Raw genomic sequence first — 19,616 nt, 5'->3', positions numbered from 1 at the left:
TGGTTGACCATATCCACGATGCGGGGTAGGGGGTACGCGTCAAGCTGCGTGAACCTATTGATGGTTTGACTATAGTCCACGACCATCCTATTTTTCTGCCCGGTCTGAACAACAACCACCTGGGCCCTCCAAGGACTTGTGCTTGGTTCAATGATCCCCTCCCTGAGCAGCCACTGCACCTCCGACTGAATGAAGGCCCTGTCCCCTGCACTGTACCTCCTGCTTTTAGTTGCCACAGGTTTACAGTCGGAGGTCAGGTTGGCGAACAGCGGTGGGGGAGGGATCTTGAGGGTGGAGAGGCTGCAAGTGGTGTCGGTAGAGCAGCTGTCGGCATGGTGCTGGGTGGGATGTGTGGGTCGGTGTGTGTGTGTGTGTGTGTGTGTGTGCGGTAACGGGGTATATGACGAAGTCCCACCGAACTGAGGATTCCTGACAGTGAGTGGTGGGAGGGGCCCGTCATATGCCAGAGTCACACTTTCGAGGTGGCTCTGGAAGTCCAGCCCCAATAGCACAGGCACACACAGTTGAGTCATGACCAGTAGCGCAAAGTTCCGATATTCTGTGCCCTGCTCCAGCGTGTCGGCCGTCTCGATCGCCGAGCATAAGGTAAGATCGGCATTTTCCAGCAGCCGCTGGTGCACGTACACTGACCTGATCCCCGTAACGAAGGTGTCTCGTACCAGGAGCTCCGCATGCTGTTCTGCCGTGAGCGTTTTGCAGTCACAAGTTCGGACGAGCGTCTGTAGAGCTCGGAGAAACTGGGCGCACGACTCTGCAGGCCACTGTCGGCGCGTAGCTAAACGATGTCTTGCGTAGACGGTGTTCACCGGCCGCAGGTACTGTCTTTTGAGGGCGTCCAGTGCCCCTTCGTAGGTCGGCAGTTCTCTGATAAATGAATAAACTTTTGGGGTGACTCTCGAGAGGAGAATTCTGTGCCTAACAGCGGGGTCAGTTGCACGAACCTCCTCCAAGTATGATTGGAAGCATGCAAGCCAGAGTTCAAAGGCAAGAGCTGCTTCAGGGTCTTGGGGGTCCAAATCCAATCTTTCCGGACGTAAAACGGTTTCCATGTTTTAAAACTTCCAGTCAATAAAATTGATGCACCATCAATAACTCACTCTGAGACGTAAAGGCGAGATATTGGCTTTTATTGACTGGAAGAAGGAACAAGCAGTGAGTGACCACTATACTACATCCTGGAGACAGAGAGGCCAGGGTCAGACCTCCAACACCTTTATACAGGGGTCTGTGGGAGGAGCCACAGGAGCAGTCATCAGGGGGCGTGTCCAGACAGGTATATGTAGTTCACCACAATTCCATGAGCAAAGGGCAGTTATTAAAGCATTCACTTTGTTTGGCCCATCAATGGAAGGGACATTGTTCGTGAAAATATCAAGTGCCAAAAGAATCCAGAAAGTTCTATTTTTAATCATTTCTAGAATAATTACAGTAAAAAGAAAAGGAAGAGACTCAACACTTCAATAGTATTCAGTGATAGAATATTTGCTTCCTTAACCAATTAGAGTACAGGTAATCCATTAAGAGAATATTTAGAATGAGTAAATTTGCTTCCCCTGAATGAGGGGTTTGGTTCAGATTTATTCTAACAATTTTGTGCCGTTTAATAATTCCAGTGGTGAAATGCCAGTCAGGTGAAATTAACAAGGGATTGGTGCACCTTAGGCAAGACGTATGTTTAATTGTCTGTCTGAATAATTTAAAGTTGTTGTATTTTCCCAGGAATTCTCTGTGACTTCAAAAGCAATACATAGTAATTAAACAAATGAGTCATCAACCACCTTCACAATAACAAACACAAGCAGAATCTACAACAAACACAAAAAAATCGGCAGATGCTGGAAATCCAGAGCAACACCCACAAAATGCTGAAGGAACGCAGCAGACCAGGCAGGTATCCATGGAAATGAATAAACAGTCAATGTTACAGGCCAAGATCCTGCATCAGGATATTATGAGCTGAGACCCTTCATCCCGTCCTGATGCTGCCTGACCTGCTGAGTTCCTCCAGCATCCTGCGTGTGGTTACTATGGTACACAAACTATGGGAACAAAATCTAAGATTTCTTAAACATCAAGTGAAAATAATGATAACAGGAATTATCCAACTGGCTCCTGTTTCTTTGAAGGGATTTTAAAATCACTTTCTTACATGTTGTGTCACACAAAGTGTGCCAGAAATCAGGGGAATCCAAAGGAAGCTGATGATTTACAACTGCAATATGGCAGTTTACTGCCAGTTCTACAGTTTGGACTATTTCTAAACAACTCTCTGGGGAAATCAAGTAGAAGAATCTCCCTTATTTTTAGATATTGTGATAATCCGTGATAGCCACCAAATGTGACACTCTCTGAGGACACTTGGGCATGAGTGTATCCTTGAAACTGGGACAGGCATTTGGCTTGGGCAGAACCTCCAGTGCCCTCTTTTATTCTGATCTTATCAGTGTGTCATGGCTTTGAGTTTCAATAAGGCTTTTAAGAAATTACTGTAATCCAATTAATTTACTGTTTATTTAGATGTAGGCCTCCGTTAGTCTCGATAGACCATGGATTTGCACCTTGGAAAGTTTCCAAGCCGCAAGCCTGGGCAAGGTTTTTTTTATGGAGGACCGGAAGTTGCCCAAGCTGCAAGTCTCCTCTCTCCATGCCACCAATGTTGTCCAAGAGAAGGGCATTAGGACCCATACAACTTGGCACCGGTGTCGTCGCAGAGCAAAGTGTGGTTAAGTGCCTTGCTCAAGGACACACATGCAAGCCTCAGCCAAGGCTCGAATTAGCGACCTTTAGATAACTAGATGAACACCCTAACGACTTGGCCACGCCTACACTGTTTATTTAGATACACAGACGATAACAGGCCTTTACAGCCCAACAAGGCCACACTGCTTAATGACACCCATATGACTAATTACTAGTAACCTGTATGTCTTTGAAATGTGTCAGGAAACTGGAGCACCCGGAGGAACTTCACACAGTCACGGGGAGAACATACAAATTCCTTACTGAATGGAAGCCGAATGGAACGTGACTAACTGGTGCTACGATCAGTGAGTACCCTAATGGCAGGTGTATACAGGCCTCCAAACAGCAGCCGGGATGTGGATTACAAGTTACAGCAGAAGGTAGAGAAGGTGTGTCAGAAAGGCAATGCCATGATGATCATTGGGGATTTTAAAATGAAAATAGATTGGGAAAATTAGGTTAGTGATGGACCACAAAAGAGAGAATTTGTACAATGTCTAAGGGATGGCCTTTTAGAACAGCTTGTTGTTGAGCCCACTAAGGGATCAGCTGTTCTGGATTGGGTGTTGTGCAATGATCCGGAGGTGATAAGAGAGCTTAAGGTTAAGGAACCCTTAGGGAACAGTGATCACAATATGATCGAGTTCACTTTGAAAAAGAGAGGGAAAAAAATAAAATTCAATGTGTCGGTATTTTAGTGGAATAAATGAAACTACAATGGCTTGAGAGGGGAACTGGCTGAAATTGACTGAAAAGAGACATGTGCAGGAAAGACAGCAGAGCAGCAATGGTTCTGCAAAAAAAGAGGGAAGCGCAAGGCAGATATATTCCAAATAAGAAGAAATTTTCAAAGGGAAGAAGGACACTACCGTGGCTGACAAGTGAAGTCAGAGCCAAAGTAAAAGCAAAAGAGAGGGCATACAAGGAAGCCAGAGCTAGTGGGAAGATAGAGGAGAGGGGAGCTTTTAAAAATTTGCAGAAGGAAACTAAGATCATTAGAAGGAAAAGATGAATTATGAGAGGAAACTGGTGACAAATATCAAAGAAGATACTAACAGCTTTTTAAAGTATATAAAGGGTAAAAGAGAGTCAAGGGTAGATATAGGACCAACAGAAAATGACGCTGGACATATTGTAATGAGAGGTGCAGAGATGGCAGAGGAACTGAATGCGTATTTTGCATCAATTTTCACAGTGGAAGACATCAAGAGTGTCAGGGAAGTGAAGTACATACAGTGAAAATGACGACTGAGTAGGTGCTCAGGAAGCTTAATAGTTTGAGGGTGAATAAATCTTCTGGACCTGATGGAATGCACCCTTGGGTTCTGAAGGAAGTAGCTAGAGAGATTGCAGAGGCATTAATGATGATCTTTCAAGAATCGATAGATTCTGGCATTGTACCGATGACTGGAAAATTTCTAATGTTACTCCACTATTTAAGAAGGGTGGGAGGCAGTAGAAAGGAAACTATAGACCTGTTAGTCTGACATCAGTGGTTGGGAAGTAGTTGAAATCCATTGTTAGGGATGAGATTACAAAATACCTGGAGACACATGATAAAATAGGCCAAAGCTAGCATTGTTTCCTGAAAGGAAAACCCTGCCTGACAAACCTACTGCAATTCTTTGAGGAAACGACAAGCAGGGTAGACAAAGGAGATGCAGTAGACATGGTGTACTTGGATTTTTAGAAGGCCTTTGACAAGGTGCCACACATGAGGCTGTTTAGCAAGTTAAGAATTAACCATGGAATTCCAGGGAAGTTACTAGCGTGGGTGGAGCATTGGCTGGTTAGCAGAAAACAGAGAATGGGAATAAAGAGATCCTATTGTGGCTGGCTGCCGGTTACCAGTGGAGTTCCACAGAGGTCAATGTTGGGACCGCTGCTTTTTATGATGTATGTCAATGATTTAGACTATGGATTAATGGATTTGTGGCTAAATTTGCCAATGATACAAAGATAGGTGGAGGAGTGGGTAGTGTTGAGGAAACAGAGAGCTTGCAGAGAGACTTAGATAATTTAGGGGAATGAGCAAAGAAGTGGCAAATGAAATACAATGTTAGAAAGTGTATGATCATGCACTTCGGTGGAAGAAATAAATGGGCAGACTATTATTTAGCTGGGAAGAGAAGTCAAAATGCAGAGATACAAAGGGACTTGGGAGTCCTAGTGCAAGATATCCTAAAGGTTAACCTCCAGGTTGAGTCAGTTGTGAAAAGAGGCGAATACAATGTTGGCATTCATTTCTAGAGGTACAGAATATAAGAGCAGGGATGTGATGTTGAGGCTCCGTAAGACACTCGTGAAACCACACTTGGAGTATTGTGTGCAGTTTTGGGTTCCTTATTTTATAAAGGATATACTGACATTGGAGAGGGTTCAGAGAAGATTCACGAGAATGATTCCAGGGATGAAAGGGTTACCGTATGAGGAACATCTGGCAGTTGTTGGGTTGTATTCCCTGGAGTTCAGGAGAATGAGCGGGAATCTCATAGAAACATTCCGAATGTTAAAATGCTTGAACAGATTAGATATAGCAAAGTTATTTCCTATGGTAGTGGAGTCTAGGACAAGAGGACACGACTCAGGATTGAAGGACATCCTCTTAGAACTGAGATGCAGAGAAATTACTTTAGTCAGAGGGTGGTAAATCTGTGCAATTTGTTGCCACGAGCAGCTGTGGAGGCCAAGTCATTGGGTGTACTTAAGGCAGAGATAGATAGGTTTATGATTAGCCAGGGCATTAAAGGGTATAGAGTGAAAGCTGTGAAGTGGGGATGACTGGAAGAATTGAATCAGCCCATGACTGAATGGCAGAGCAGACTCGATGGGCTGAATGGCCTATTTCTGCTCTTATATCTTATGATCTTATGGTAATAGTGTTCACCAAACTGTTATTTTACCATGCTGCTCTTTATAGGGTCCTTTGTCCCCTCTGCCTCTACTTGACATATTTCATAGATACATGACTTGCGCTCTGCCCCATATTGAATAATATGGTGGATTCCGGTTAATTGGGCCATCAATTAATCAGGGCAGCTGCTTATGTGGGCCAACTCTTCAAGAAGAAAAACTAACTGAGAAAATAGTTGGGATTCACTTGAGACATTACGTTGCTTAATTGGGACATGACTGTTTCTGAACAGCATCTAACTAGCGTTGTGTGCATTTATGTGACTGTTTGTGCTTAGAGTGAACGGTTTTTCAATAGTGTCAGTTGTGTGTTTTTGTGTTACAGATAGTTGGTGTGAAATAAGCAGTAAACCAATTCAGATCTGTTTAAATCACTGCATTTTCAAGCGTTCAGACTTGAAGATGCCAGAAATGGCCAGAAATGAAAATAAAACAATTTCACTACTTCAACAATTTAGGAATCGTTAGGGAGCATTCTGGAATTAGCTGAATATAGCAGAAATTAATTCAAACAAAAACCAGGTTTCATTTCTTATTGTGAATGTAAATAAGTGCAAGGAGGAAATTACACTTCAAAGCAAAGGTTGCTCCACAGATGAGGAGATTTTTGAATAGCAGCCAAGTGGCGTTCTGAAGTGTGAGATGGCATAACTCATTCAGGTTCGATGATCGACTTCATAAGGTGTTGTCTTACAGCAGCTGGTGTTTTTGAGCAGCAGCCGATCAGAGATCAGGATTGATTGGCAAGAACAAATTAAAATAAGGCTGGGCATGTGGAGCATCCATTGTTGAAGCTGACAATGTTAGATTGGGGATTTTGAGGTTTTAGCGACGAGAGGATTCAGACAGAGAGAGCAAAAAGCTGTAGGTAGACATTTTTTCCCAGTTTATTTATTGTTTCTCCTTCATTATATTTGCTCAGTTAGAACATCAGGGATGCCAGGCAGGATAATTGAAAGCTCCTCTTGCAGGATATAGAAAGGCAGGGAGACCTCCAGAATCCCTGACAACTACACCTTGTGAGAAGTGCATCCAGCTGCAGCTTCTACTAATCTGCATTAAGGAGATGGAACTGGAACTGGATGAACTCGGGATCATTTGGGAGGCTGAGTGGGTGATAGTTAGGACATATAAAGAGGTAGTGCAGAGTACCCCTGTGGCCATTCTCCTCAACAATAAGTATACTATTTTGGAGACTGCTGGGGGGATGACCTAGCAGAGACAAGTCACCATGGTCAGGTCCTGGCACTGTGACTCAGAAGGGAAGGGGAAGGTGGGGAAAAGAGGTGAGCTGTGGTGATAGAGGGATTCATTAATTAGTGAAACAGAAAGGAGGTTCTGTGGATGAGAGCAAGATTCCCAGATGATATGTCGCCTCCCAGATGCCAGGGTCCAGGGCATCTCATATTGAGGCCTCCGCATTCCTAAGTGGGAGTGTGAGCAGCCAGAGGCGGGACATGGCAAGGAAGAGTGACAAGGTTCGGCAAAGTGAATTCAGGGAGTTAGGTGCCAAGTTAAAGGGTACAACTTTCAGGGTTGTGATCTCAGGATTGCTACCCATGCCACATGCCAATGAGGCCAGAAATAGGAAGATATAATATGGCAACAATTAGTGGGAAGCTAGAAGATTGGGAAGCTTTTAAAAACCAACCGAAAGCAACTAAAAAGCCATAAGGAGAGAGAATTGCAAATATCACTCCACTCTTTAAGAAGGAAGGGAGACAAAAGATAGGAAATTATAGGCCAGGTAGCCCAATGTCAGTGGCTGGGAAAATATTGGAGTCCATTATTTACAGATGAGGTTACGAGGTACTTGGAGGCACATGTTAAAGTAGGCCAAAGTCAGCATTTTTTCCTTGAGGAGAAATCTTGTATGACAAATCTGTTGGAATTCTTTGTGGAATAAACAGGCAGAATAGAAAAAGGAGGATCAGTCGATTTTGATTACTTAGACTTTCAGAAGACCTTTGACACAGTTCCACACATGAGACAATTTAACAAGAAAAGACCCTACAGTATTACAGAAAAGCATGGATGGAAGATTTGCTTACTGGCAGGAGGAAAATAGTGGGAATAACGGGGGCCTTTTCTGGTTGGCTGCTGGAGACTAGTAGTCTTCCACAGTGGTAGTGCCTCTTTTTTCAGATTCAGATTCAGATTAAGTTTATTGTCATTTAGAAACCACAAATGCAATGCAGTTAAAAAATGAGACAACGTTCCCCCAGAATGATATCACAAAAGCATATGACAAAAGAGACTACTCAGAAAATCCACGTAGCGTTTGGCAATCCCCAATCCAGAGTCCGGAGAGGCTGCTGCGTATTAATATCACGCTACTGTCTTAGCACGTTCCCAGGAAAGGCGCTCCAAATCCACCAGACAAAAACAAGACCAAAAACTAAAGCTACAAGAGCTGCACAAAACCACATAATTACAACATATAGTTACAACAGTGCAAACAATAGCATAATTGATTTATAAAAAAACGACTATGGGCACAGTAAAAATAGTCCAAGATGTTAAAGGACTGTAAGTTCAAAAGAAATCACCACAGTTTCCACAAGTCCCCAGGGTCCCGACAGACTCGCCATCCCACGCCGGCAGCAGAAGGGAATAACCCCGCTATGGACTTCCACGGCACCGCCTGACTCAGCCTCGCAGACGCAGCACACAATGGAAGCTTTGTCAAAACCAGTCTCGCAGACACAGCACAAACCGAAAGCAACCTGAGTCCGTCGAAAGGACTCCGAGTCCGTCGAACCTCCGAGCCGACAACCATCCCCTCCGGCACAGCTTCTCCAAGCACCACCCTCTGCCGAGCGTATTAAGACGGTCCCGCCAACGGCCATCGGCAACGCGACCCCAAGAACTGGGGGCCTGTTCTTCCCAGCAGAGTCCTGGACCTCACAGCAGCAGCAGCAACGAAGAAGGTCTTCCTGGAATTTCCCAACATTTCTCTGTGCTTCCACGTCCGTTTTCAATCGATTATGATTGTGCACGGCACCCCACTTCACAAATAACAGCTAATCAGTTCCGGAGTGGCCGCTGCAAGCTGCGTCGCGCCGCCATCTTGGATTTTTGCATTATATGTCAATGATTTGGATGATATAGTTGATGACTTTGTGGCCAAGTTTGTGGATAACACAAAGGTAGGTGGAGGGGCAGGTGGTGTTAAGGAAGCAGGGAATCTGCAGGACTTAGATTAGATGAATGGGCAAAGAAGTGGCAAATGGAATAGTATTACAGCACTTTGTAGAAGGAATAAAGATGTAGACTATTTTCTAATTGGGAAGAAAATTCAATAATCAGAGGTGCAATGGGACGTGAGTTCCTAAAGGTTATCCTGCAGGTTGAGTCAGTGGTAAGACAATAAATGAAAATTCATTTCAAAAGGACTAGAATATAAAAGCAAGGATGGAATGCTAAGGCTTTATACTACTACTACATCGACTCAGTCCTAGGGGGCTGACGTCAGGCACGATGACCGACTCTCCACTCCTCCCTCTCCCTCATCAGTGTGTTCGGTTCATCTACATTAGCTGTGCCGCTATCTTCTAGGAGTGTGTTGACCATAGTCTTGGGAGGGCGCCCGGGGGTTCATCCTTCCATGCATGGGCTCCCATGTGATGACTAGGCTGGCAGGTAGCTCAGGGTGGCGTAGACAGTGCCCCACTAGTTGCAGTCTTCTTGCCTCGATTTTAGTAGGTTGTCATTGAGCTCGACGTTCGTCATGTGCTGTTGCCAACTCACATCGAGAGCCATCCGGAGCATTCGTGTATAGCAACCGTCTAGTGGCTTCCACATGGTCTTGGTGAGTGTCCACGTCTCGCATCCATATGTGAGAATGGACTCCATGCCTGCTTTGAAGATCCTCTTTTTAAACCCTCTGGTCAGGTTTGACCTCCTTCGTGTCGTTCATAGCCCTCCACACCAGCGCCTTCCGTATCTTTATGTCCTTCTCCAAGCTCATAATTCTTGATCCTTATAAATCTAGGCTTTATAAGGAATTGGTAAAACTCCATTTGGAGTATTTTGAGCAGTTTTGTTTCCCTTATCTAGGAAAAGATGTGCTGGCATTGGAGAGGGTCCAGAGAAGGTTTACGAGCATGATTCCAGGAATTGAAGGGTTACCGTATGAGGAACATTTGGTGGATCTTTATTTATTGAATATTGCATAGCTTAGATAGAGTGAATGTGGAGATGTTTTCTATAATGAATCTAGGTCCACCTCCTCAGAAAAGTGGGACATCCATTTAAAACGGAGGTGAGGAGGAATTTCTAGAAAGTGGTGAATCTGTGGAAGTCATTGAGTCTATTTAAAGTGGAGATTGATACGTTCTTGATTAGTCATGGTGTCAAAGGTTACAGGGTGAAGGTAGGAGATGGATAATAAATCAGTCATGTTGGAACAGCGGTGTTTGGTTCAATGGGAATGGAAAATGGTGAAGGAGGCGGGGAGGGCAATTACTAGCAGTTTGAGAAGTCAATGTTCAGACATACAGACAGACAGACAGACAGACATACTTTGTTGATCCTGAGGGAAATTGGGTTTCGTTACAGCCGTGCCAACCAATAATATTGCAGAAATATAGCAATATAAAACCATAAATAATTAAATAATAATAAGTTCATCATGCCAAGTGGAAATAAGTCCAGGACCAGCCTATTGGCTCAGGGTGTATGACACTCTGAGGGAGGAGTTGTAAAGTTTGATGGCCACAGGTAGGAATGACTTCCTATGACGCTCAGTGTTACATCTCGGTGGAATGAGTCTCTGGCTGAATGTACTCCTGTGCCTAACCAGTACATTATGGAGTGGATGGGAGTCATTGTCCAAGATGGCATGCAACTTGGACAGCATGCTCTTTTCAGACACCACCATCAGAGAGTCCAGTTCCACCCTCACAACACCACTGGCCTTAGTTTGTTGATTCTGTTGGTGTCTGATACCCTCAGCTTGCTGCCCCAGCACACAACAGCAAACATGATAGCACTGGCCACCACAGCCTCATAGAACATCCTCAGCATCGTCTGACAGATGTTAAAGGACCTCAGTCTCCTCAGGAAATAGAGACGGCTCTGACCCTTCTTGTAGACAGCCTCAGTGTTCTTTGACCAGTCCAGTTTATTGTCAATTTGTATCCCCGGGTACTTGTAATCCTCCACCATGTCCACACTGACCCCTTGGATGGAAACAAGGGTCACCGGTGCCTTAGCCCTCCTCAGGTCCACCAGCAGCTCCTTAGTCTTTTTCACATTAAGCTGCAGATGATTCTGCTCACACCATGTGACAAAGTTTCCCACCATAGCCCTGTTCTCAGCCTCATCTCCCAGCCTCATAGTTGCTAATGCATCCAACTATGGCAGAGTCATCAGAAAACTTCTGAAGATGGCAAGACTCTGTGCAGTAGTTGAAGTCCGAGGTGTAGATGGTGAAGAGAAAGGGAGACAGGACAGTCCCCTGTGGAGCCCCAGTGCTGCTGACCGCTCTGTCTGACACACAGTGTTGCAAGCACACGTACTGTGGTCTGCCAGTCAGGTAATCAATAATCCATGACACCAGGGAAGCATCCACCTGCACCACTGTCAGCTTCTCACCCAGCAGAGCAGGGCAGATGGTGTTGGACGCACTTGAGAAGTCAAAAAACATGACCCTCACAGTGCTCGCCAGCTTGTCCAGGTGGGCAGAGACACGGTTCAGCAGGTAGACGATGGCATCCTCAACTCCTAGTCAGGGCTGATAGGCGAACTGAAGGAAGGGGGTCTAAGTGTGGCCTAACCATAGGCCGGAGCTGCTCCAGAACAAGTCTCTCCAGGGTCTTCATGATGTGGGAGGTCAATGCCACCGGTCTGTAGTCATTGGAGCCACTGGGGCACGGCGTCTTCGATACAGGAACGTCTTCCATGGCATAGGAACCCTCTGGAGACTCAGGCTCAGGTTGAAGACATGGTGAAGTACTCCACATAGCTGGGGGCACAGACTTTGAGCACCCTGGGGCTGACACCTGATGCACCATCAATAAATCTCTGAGACGTGAGGCGAGATATCGGCTTTTATTGACTGGAAGAAAGAACAAGCAGTAGTTGACCACCATACTACATCCTGGAGACTGAGGACAGGGCTCAGGCCTCAATCGCCTTTATACCGGGGTCTGTGGGAGGAGCCACGGTCAGTGGGAGGAGCCACAGGAGCAGTCAGCGGGGGGGGGGGGGGGGGGCGTGTCCAGACGGGTATATGTAGTTCACCACAACACCATCCGGGCCTGCTGCCTTGCTTGGGTGGAGACATTTCAGCTGTCTTCTCACCTGTTCATGCCATCAGATTGGAAGCTACCCAGACAGAATATAAGGCGTTGCTCCTCCAACCTGAGTGTGGCCTCATTGCAGCAGTAAAGGAGGCCATGGACTGACATTTTGTTTTTTTTCATTTTTCTGGTACTGATGAAGGGTCTTGACCCAGAACGTCGACTCTTTTTTCCATAGATGCTGCCTAGCCTGCTGAGTCTCTCCAGCATTTTGTGTGTATTACTGAACTTGTGTCAGTAAGTGGATGGTAAGATAATGAGTATGTAGCTAACAGAAGAAATTGGATTGCTCTGTTAGCCAGTGTGGACTTGTTAAGCTGAATTCTTCTGTGTCTTTAGGAAATATAAATGAGACTATGAGTCTAGGGAAGCGCAAAATTTTCATAAAGCTTTGTTGATTGTGCCAATACCACAGGTGTTGAATCATGCTGAAATTTGCACAGTGCTTTAAAGGAAGAATGTATTATGAAGTGGAGGCAATTAAAATGTCTAAACATTCTCTGAAAGTTGCTATACTGATACCAGCTTAAAATGACTAGCATTACAAAAGTGCCTAAATCAGCTATTGGTATTGATGAATTATTGCCACTTGTGCCAATATACAGCACATCTTAGTTTTCAAATCATCCTTACAGAACATAAGCACTTTGAGCTAGTTCAGTGGAAAATTGTAACCAAAAGTAAAATATAGTACCGTAGATTCCGGACTACAGAGCGCACCTGATTAAAAGCCGCTGGCTCTAATTTTAGAAATAAAATCAATTTTTTAATTGTAAAGGCCGCACCGGATTTTAGGCCGCAGGTGTCCCACGTTGTAATATGAGATATTTACACAGAAAGATATTACACGTGAGGATTTTTTAAACTTTTAATTAAATCCATATGGTAACAAAAACAAATACATATTGCAAATGCTTTTTTTCGAACCGTGCCCGTAACGCGGCTACTTTTAAATACGTTGCGTATACTTCTTTACTGAACAACATTCCAATATCTCCTAACGACTGGTAAAAAATATATATACTGCAGCCTACCAGGAAAAGTTATTGATCATCTTTAACTTAAAAGCAGCGTTCGCTCAGATCCAAAGCCACTCGCGTAATGCGCTCCCTCCCTCCGTCCCGTTTCATCGCAAACCGGCATTTTCCCACAAGACACCGCGAAACCGGGTGTGACGTCATAGCATCCCGCGATGTAGTACAGAAAACAAATATACCGGTAGTTAAAACTCTTCCAACTTTAACTAGAAAATGAATTACTAAGCGAAAATATTATAAACTAAGTAACTGCCATAAGGCAGCACAATGCTTCGAGTGTTTTCCATGTTGATGAGGGTGAGTACAAATGACTGATTTACAATAATTTAATTGTGAAAGTGCGCTTGATTTATCGTACAATTTCATTGGACCTCTGTGAACTACTCATCAATTTTATTGGTCTACTGTTATGAGGCAAAATGTTTACGAGGCGGCATGAAAAAAAAACATGTATTAGCCGCTCTGGATTATAGGCCGCAAAGTTCAAAGCTGTTCAAAATGTGGGAAAAAAGTAGTGGCTTATAATCCGGAATCTACGGTATATGGTTACAGTCACAGAAAAAGTGCAGTGCCGGTAAACAACAAGGTGCAGTGGACATAATGAGGTCATCAGACTGTAATGCTGTTTGTAAGGACAAGAGTTCATCTTTAACATACAAAGAGGACTATTGAAGAGTTTTATAACAGTAAATTGCAAACTTTGGGGCCCTTTCAGAGAGGGAAAGTCAGAGGAAACCACTTTGCACATTTCATGAAAGAGAGAACAAGTCCAGAATCTGTGTAAAATCCAAGGGATTTCAAGAAGCAGTATGAGGCCAGAAGCAAAGTATGGAGACCCATGAGGCAGCATCAGAGGTGGACATTATGTAAGTGCATTCAAGCTATTATCAAATAAAATTCATAATTATAACTATGCTAATAAGTATAATTAACCTTGCATTAGGCTTAGTGTTAATAGTTCATGTTTCAAAAAGATACACTACATATATAAAAAAAATACTTGATAGTTATTTAAGATAGTTGTGTTTAGTGTTACGAACCCCGTAACTGGGTCACTTACCAGCAAAGATAGGGACGTCCATTGAAGTCTGATGATACTATTTTTAACAGTATTTATTAGTAAAAGTACACAAAAATAATATCAATGCAAATATACAGATAATCTACGTCGTCAATACTAAATCTAAAAGTGCGGGTATAATAATAATCAATAAGAAATAAGCTCTATCGTTGTCTAGGGGATAATGAATTGTCCGATGGAAATATAAAGTTCGTTCAGTTCATGCAGGCTGCAGCCTTTGGTCGATCGCTGGTGAGAGTGTTGGAGAGAGAGAGAGATAGAAAAAACTTGCCGGCTTTCCTTGATCCGATCTTGATCCGTATCCGTCCTTTAGCGAGGCCGTTCTGTGGAGGACTTGTCACCCAGGCAAGGATGGACACACACACATGTCCCCACCGGTCTCATACGTTTCTCCTGGTGTGTCTAAAGGGGTTGTTCTCCAGACCCTCTTTTATCCTTACTCACGGGGTCTCAGATGTCAATCAGGTTGGGATGATTCAATCCCTCAACCAGCCCACTCTGGTCATCCCCTGAGGGCTTCAATGAATAGTACAGTACTCAATACACAATTCCGTCTCCAAGAGACAATGGCAGTAATCAATGGTTCCGTCCTGCTTTTGTTAGGAGGCATTCCCCCTACATTGTGTATTCTGCGTTGTCTATGGCAACTGCCGGGGCTGTGATCCGGCGTCTCACTCTCTCTCATTATTGCCATGATGTGTATCTCTCTCATTTCCTGGGTCCCAGACCCGAATTAATAGCGACCTTGTGATTCTCAAAAAAAAAGGTGGGGGCAACATTGTACCCTTCGGCCCCTCAGAGTTGCGGCACATTCATAACAATAGAATGTGAGATTAGTTATGTATGAGGCCTATTTGCAGAGATAAGAGCATGGGAAACATCAATACCTGGCATGAATATGTAACAATTGTAAGTATTGTTCATTGTTCAAAATGTGTGGTTAACAGAAGAAAGAAATGGAGGAAATTTAAGGTTGGACTATATCCAAAAACTTGTGTTGAAAATAGGTAACTAATTGCATCATTTCATAAATATTTAAAACTACCTGATGGCATAATGAATGTGCACAGATGGACGTGGTTTGTTAATGTTAAGAAGGACCAGGATATTGTATAAGTATATTTTTAGGAACTTTGGTGTATTGTTGTATCAGACATTATTGTTCAACAGTTGTCAGCAATTCTTTCCATGTTACTTACCTTTGTCAACCACAACATTTCTTGTTAATGAGAACTCACACAGTACAATTGAAGAGCTGGCATGTTTAGAGCTTTTCCCAGAACCGCATGCTTCCTTATCAAAATTACATTTCTTGGAACTGGGGCGTTTGTTTTTTAACTAGTCTAAGATTGGCTGAACTCTTTCTAAACATTAGTTGGAATAGAAGAATCTTGATGTCAATGGATCAGTCTAATTTAGTGTCAAACATCTTGGAAACTGCCTGTTTGAAACACAAACACTCCATCCAGATAGCCTTAGTTACTTGAATAGAACATACAGACAAAGCATTTACTTTAGCAAAGTGTACAACATTTGCTTCATTTTTTTTAATTCTTAAAAGCTTACTGTTCCCATTGGTGCAAATATCAAAAGCAGAACAATGAAGTTGATATGCAAAAGAACAAAATCTGACGAGGATTTCTTTTAACATAGTGGTTGATGATAATCTGTTAGGTGGAATGTTTGCGGATGCACATTTTATCACAATGCTCAAAGGGAGCTGAATAAGTGCACGGAGAGGAAAAAATTGCAGAATGTAAAGGACTGGGATTATTGGACCATTGGATAGAGTCAGCTTGGATTAGATGGGCTGAAAAGCCTCCTTACATTCATTGCCTTTCTATGATCATGTGGCTCAATTTATGGGTCCCAATTGGATAATAGGATTGTGGCGCATGGCCAAGTGGTTAAGGCTTTGGGCCGGCGATCTGAAGGTCGTTAGTTTGAGCCTCAGCCGAGGCAGCGTGTCCGTCCTTGAGCAAGGCACTTAACCACACACTGCTCCTGCACGTCTATAGCCCAGTGGCGGCGGTTGGTGCAGTATAAAAGAAAAAAGAAGGATGGAATTTACACCTGGAGCTGGAGGACAGTGAGTTATATACTAAATAAATACTTTGCATTGGTATCCACATGATGATATTGGGATCAGGAAGAGATATTCTCCTTTTCTAGGCATGTTTATACTGTATCAAGATAGCATTCTTCTTTGAAGAACAGTAAGATGCATAAGACCCCAGGGCATGATTGTTATTAAGAGAAGCAAGAGAGATATTGCTAGGGCTTTGACATAGATCAGTATCTTCTTTATCCATAAGCCAAGTCCCAGAGGACTGGAGAATGATCAATGTTGTTCCCCTACAGACAATTGGGACAAACCAGGGATTTATACATCTTGATAGGCAATTTATTGGAAATTTTTGTGACTAGAATCTAATCATATCTGGCAGACAACGCACTTATTAGGGATGGTCAGCATGACTTTGAACAGGGAACGTCATGGCATACAAGTGTGGCTGATTTTTTTCACATGCCGAAGTTGATTGATTGGGGTATGTAAGTGAATGCTGTATACATGGATCTTAGTGAAGCTGTTGCAAAGGTCCCTGAAGGTGACAATCCAAACAGAAGGGGTGGTAAAGGTGTACAACATACTTGCCTTCATCAGTTAGGGTGCTGATTACAAGAGCTGGGAAGTCATGATGTATTTGTATAAGATTTTAACTAACTCATATATGGAGTATTGAGTGTAGTTCTGCTCGCTACATTGCAGGAAGGATGTGGGGGCTGAGGGGAAGCATGATAGATATATATTCAATTATGAGAAGCAGATATAGGGTAGATAGAGGTTTTTTTTGCCAAGAGTGGAGATATCAAATACCCATAACTTTGGCAGAGGGGTAAGTTTAGAAGAGATTTATGAGACAGTTTTTGTCTCTCTATAAATAGTGTGTAGGCGCCAGAAATGCACTGCAGAAGTGGTGGAAGCAGTTATGATTGCAAGGTTCCAGAAACATCCAGAAAGGTATGTTAATAGGCAGACCGTTGAGGCACATGCATCACATGCGGGCAGATGTCGTTTAAAGTGGCATCATGGGAATGAAGACCTTTTCTATGCTGCACTGTTTTATGGGACGAATTAAACATATTTGAAAATATAAACAACTAAAATTGGAAGTACTTATCAGTTCATTGCAACTGGTGCTTTCTTGAAAACAGGATTGTTGACATCTTAAAGTTTATTGAACTTACTTTCCTGTCAATGATACAAATTATTTTTCTTGGGAGGTCACCATACTGTAATACTGATTCAATGTTCATGAGTGAGAACATTCCTTAATTCTTTCCTTAATTCTTCTGTGGTTCTGACACTGAAGACGCAAGCATGCTATTTTACTGTTGGAGGGACTAATCTGGAAACCCAACTGTTTATATTGTTAGCTTTTATATTTTAATTTAAATATTTTAGTTAAATTTAAAATAATATTTGAATTTAAATTGATGGTTTCCATTGAAGACTATCTTAAGAGCAAAAATCAGTTCTGGGTGAATTTGGAGAGAGAATCAATCCATGTCAGCTCTGACAGTTTGCAGGCTCCTACTAACATTATAAATGGCTGTGAAGCCTATCTCCCATGTAAGCTCAATGCCATTCATGCACACTTTGAAAGGGATCTGATCAAATCCCTGCGGTATCTGGTGACCATAAGACATAACAGAATTAGACAAATCAGCCTATCAAGTCTGCTCCCTCCATTTATTATCCTTCTCAATCCTATTCTTCTGCCTTCTCCCTGCAGCCTTAGATGCCTTTACTAATCAAGAAACTGTCAACCTCAGCTTTACATATACCCAATGACTTATCTACCTTCAGATCTTTTAGCTTCACAAATAACCTTCAGACCTGTTAGCTTCCCAAACACTTTCTCATTAGTAACTGCAACTACAGTACATTCATTTCTGCCCCCTGATACTTTTGAATTTCTGGCATACTGCTGGTGTCTTCCACGGTGAAGACTAGTGCAAAATACTTTTTAAATTTCATCTGCCATTTCTTTGTACCCCATTACGACCTCTCCAGTGCCATTGTCCAGCAGTCCGATATTCACTCCTGCCTCTTTTACTTTTTGTATGTCTGGAAAAAACTTCTGGCATCTTCTTTTATATTATTGGCTTCTTTACCTTCATATTTCATCTTTTATTTCCTTATTACTCTTTTAGTTGCCCTCTGTTGGTTTTTGATCTTATGGAAGTATAAGTGTGATGCCATCCTTTGCAGTGGATCATGAGTATCTCAATGTGCTCAAAATTTTTAGCATAGCATATGGAAAGAAGTTTAAATAAACACAAAGCTACCCTTAGGAACTGTGAATAAATGAATAAAGCATCTCTCCTTATTAATATCTGACAGATGATTAAAGCGTAACTGCACTCAAGACTAAATGATTACAGGCAATGAGATTGGAATGGAAAAGGATCATATCTGCCTTATGCAATTACGTTGTCAGATGTTAGAGATATAAGACTATTCACTTTTAATAGTACAATGAATACAAAACACTTTTACTTACATTGCAAGTTTGAAGGGTGAGACTCAAGTTTAGACTTGAATCTAGATTCTGGAAAGGTTCCAGAGGATTCAAAAATTGTAAATGTCACTCCACTCTTGGGAAGGAAGAGAGGCAAAAGACAGGAAATTATAGACCAGTTAACCTGACTTCAGTGATTGAAAGTTTAGACTTGAGGAGAAATACAAGAAGGTGTATGTTGGTGGTTAACAAAGTCTCTAGAACTACTCTGACCAAAGAGGAACAGCAGTATGGCTGCTGACAGCAAACTAGCTCCAAGTTGATCCTGATAGAGCATGGCAGACCTTCATTATACGTGCAAATGTACTGAGTGTTTTCCTGCATAATGAGCTGTGGGACAACTTGTGTGCAATTTAATAGATGAGCAAATTCAGTCTAAATTACTGATTGCACAAGATTTAACAATTACTCATGGAAAATAGTCACATCCGTAATAATGGTTCCCTGCAACATCAGAGTACTTCAACTATTGCATAATGTTAGTGTTACGCTGAATGTGTGCAGACAGCAGTTGCAAATGCTCAAATATGAAGCACAAGTCATATGATCAAGTTTAGCGGAAAAGGCAGAACTTTGCAGGTTGAAAGAGCAAAGTGTTCCAGCTGCAAAATGAAAGAGAATGTAGATACAAAGTGTTAAAGTACACTCAATATAGTAAGCAAAAATGACATTAAGTCAAGTAGTGTAGAGACTGATCAACAGAAAGCTACAAGAGACTTGGACAATACCGAAGCTGCAGAGCACTATGAAGAACAAAGCTTTGACAGTACTTGTGTCACTAGGACAACAACTTTGTTTCCTTTCCCACAGATGTTGTCTGACTTGCCAAGTAATTCCAACACTTTCTGTTTTTATTACATATGTATACCATTTGTAGTTTTTGTTTTTTTAATTACCGTAGATTCCGGATTTTAAGCCGCTACTTTTTTCC

This window comes from Hemitrygon akajei, chromosome 10 (assembly GCF_048418815.1).
Source record: "Hemitrygon akajei chromosome 10, sHemAka1.3, whole genome shotgun sequence".
In the NCBI taxonomy this organism is placed as follows: Eukaryota; Metazoa; Chordata; class Chondrichthyes; order Myliobatiformes; family Dasyatidae; genus Hemitrygon; species Hemitrygon akajei.
Note: the sequence above shows the minus strand (reverse complement) of the source record.